The following is a 3,512-nucleotide window of genomic DNA, read 5'->3' on the forward strand; positions in this document are numbered from 1 at the left end:
TGGAGAGCAAAGTAGATAGAAGTGAAGGAGAGAAAAGCCCCACGGCAGGAGACAATGTTATTTTAAAAAGGATCTCGCTGGTGTCCTCAGAGTGGTCATAAAGTCCACCATTAAAATTGTGCTGAAGCTAAATGAGAAGACTAGAGGAATGGATCTAATAAAGACTTGAGTGACAAACTGAATCAACAAATCCAGAGGCTAGCTATGAAAACAATAAAATGACCAAATGTCTAGCCAGTAAAGTAAGAGACTAGGAGAGAAGATACAAGTCACTAATGTCATAAGTGAAAGGGAGGCCATCACCACCGATGTTAGAGACATTAGAAGTATAGTAATTGACCTGCATGAGCAACTCTGTGGCCACACATTGGACAGCCTAAATGAAATGAATTAGTTTCTTGGAAGATAGGATCTGTCAAGTTACACACCTAGAACCCCAGCAGTTAGGAGTCTGGGTCTGGAGGATTACAAGCTTGAGAATAGTCTGGGCTACATTTTGTAAGCATGTCCCCCGAACAGACAACGAATAAGCAAAACTTACAGTTGACATCCTAAGTTGAAAGTTTCTTGCACAGATCAGGAACAAAGCAAGAATGCCTGTCTGCTCACACTACTGTATTTCCACTTTCAAGTTCTAGCTAATACAACAAAACAAGAAAAGGAAATAAAGCATAGAGATTGAAAAAGAGGAAATAAAATTGCCTTTGTTTGCAAATGACACGATAATTTATTGAAAATCTAAAAAAATCAAAACAAAGCAAAAAACTCAAAACCTTTTGAGCCGACAAATGACAGGATTCAAGGTTAATATATGGGATGTAATTGCTTCCTATGTACCAATCATGAACAAGTGGAACTTGGAGCTAAAGCCACATCCCTAGTGTAGCATCTCCTACACTGAAACAAGCAGGTTCAAACTAACAAAGTGTGTAAGATCTCTATGAGGATGACTACAAATTTCTGGAAGACCCCATGAAAGACATATGAATTGATTTGCTTCACATTCATGGCTCCAAAAAGCACAGTGCTGTGATCTCAGCTTGTCCCAACTGGATCTACAGATTCAGCATCATCTCAATTTTAGCATATCATTGTATGGTGACAGAATGATCTTAAACTTTATATGGGGAGGCAGAGAGAGAGAGAGAGAGAGAGAGTAGTAAATTCAATATTAGAGGAGAAGAATAACTGAGGAGGCAACTACTCAGCTTCAAGATTTGCTATAAATCTGCACTAACCTTGGTTACTGTGGCTTTCATGCTCCTCCCTCACATATACATTGATGCAACAGTATTAGGAGATGGGACCTTCTGAGAGGTGGGAAACCCTTGTGAATGGACTTGTGTTAGTTTTGTGGGGGAAGAGTTAGAGTTATTGTGGTAGTTTGAATTAGAACAGTCGCCATAGGCTTATATGTTTGGATAATTAGCCTTCAGTAGCTGGAACTGACTGGGAAGGATGGGGGTGTGACCTTGTTGGAGAAAGTATGTCATGGATGTGAGCTTTGAGGTTTCAAAAGCCTCCCACCATCTCACTGCACTCTCTGCCCCATGCTGTGAATTGCCACCTCTCAGCTGCTATTTCAAACATTGACTACCATCCCCCATGCCTTCACATGGACTCTAACCCTCTGGAAACATAAGCCTAATGAAACTCTTTCTTTTATAAGTTGTCTTGGTGATGGTGTTTTATGACTGTAATGGAAAAGTAACTGTTATAGCTATCAAGAGAGATAAATTGAAATTGGAGGGGCATATGAGTATGTTAAAAGCATATGACAAAAACCAAGCCCAAGAACTTATTGGGCACACCAGATCACGGAAAGTGTGTTGCACTCTCATCTGGATCCCATAAAGTAATGGATACATCCCACTGTGATGGGGTGTGCATCCAGAACCAACAGCCATGGAACTTAGGACTGTTTGTCCCTGGGGCTTTAGCTTGGCTCCTCTGCTGCTAATGGGTCTATTGAATACCAGTTGCTATTCTATCCATCTAGATGCAAACCTAGCATTTCCTGCTCCTGGACCCTCATTCTGCCTTTTACCTCATGGCTAGACTCAGCTCTGCAGCTTTGCTCTAAAATCTAACTCTCCAACATTTCCTACAGCATCTTAGGCCCTGGAGAGGGGCTTGGGTTCCTTATCTTATCAAAACAAACTCTACTTGCCTATCTATCAACCCATTGCTAGAGTCTTCTCAACTCTCTCTTACCCTATCTTGTACTCATTCTGGAAACCACACGTATGCATAGATAGAAAGACTAGAAGTAAATATTTATTATGCAATGTGTGATACGAGAGTTGATATTAGTAGTGAGATTAGAATAAAAGAACCTACACTTCCCTTGGTCAGACTACCAAGGTAGGTAGGATTATTTGACAAACAGCTACCACTGAAATCACCACAGCTTGCTAGTTCTTTGTTATTTGATAAGTTATTACATTTTGGAAGGACAGAAACCTGTCTCAGGTCCCAGGTTTCTGACACAGTGCCTTCAATACACCATTCAATAAGGTTGTTCTTTTCAACTCTGTGAAAAAAATATTGAGTCTTGAGAGAATATCATGTGTTATGACTTGAATATGAAACCTCCCCATAGACTCATGTTTTGAATATTTCACCTCCACCTGTTGATGTGTTTTAAATGGACACAGCATATTTAGTAGGTAGGGGCTCACCTGGGGAAAGTAGGTCACATGGGGTAAGGCTTTGAAGGTTACATCCAAGCTCCTAGCTGCAGCTACTGTGTGCTTCCCAGTCCAGTGCTGGTGAACAAGACTCTCCCCAATGATCCCACCCACCACGACTGAGCCTCTCTGCTGTGATGGAAGGAAATCCCTCCCAAACCATGAAATCTTTGTGCAAATAAATCTTTGTGGAAGTGTTCTTCTCTGTCAGTACTTTGATCACAGTAACACAAAATTAACTAAAGGTCTTAGGGTTTCTATTGCTGGGAAGAGATACTGCGATCACAACTCATAAAGAAAACATTTAATTGAGGGAGGCTCACTTACAGTTTCAGAAGTGTGGTCCCTTATCATCATGGCAGGGAATATGGCGGCATGTGGGCAGATGTGGTGCTGGAGTAGCTGAGAATCCAACATCTTGTAGGCCCCAGGAAGTCAACTGAGACTGTGGGCAATATCCTGAGCATGGGAAACCTCAAAGCCTGCTCGCACAGTGACACACTTCCTCCAACAAAGCCACACCTCCTAATGGTGCCACTTCCTGTGAGATTATGACGGTCAATTACATTCAAATTGCCACACCAGCAGGCCCCAGATTATTTAAGCACATCCTAAGTAATGATGTGTCTTTACAAGATCCAAAAGAGGAGAAGCAGAGAAAAGGATCATGGGATGGTGGTTTGGTAACTAGAGTAATGTCACCACAAGCTAAGGACAGCTGTAACCACCAGAAGATGAGCAAGGTAAAGAAGGAATCTCCACTGAACCTCCAAGATCTGATACTAGAGCGGGGTGCCCGGCCTGTGTGGAAAGCTAACTTTC

The sequence above is a fragment of the Chionomys nivalis genome, chromosome 1 (genome assembly GCF_950005125.1).
Source record: "Chionomys nivalis chromosome 1, mChiNiv1.1, whole genome shotgun sequence".
Taxonomy (NCBI): Eukaryota; Metazoa; Chordata; class Mammalia; order Rodentia; family Cricetidae; genus Chionomys; species Chionomys nivalis.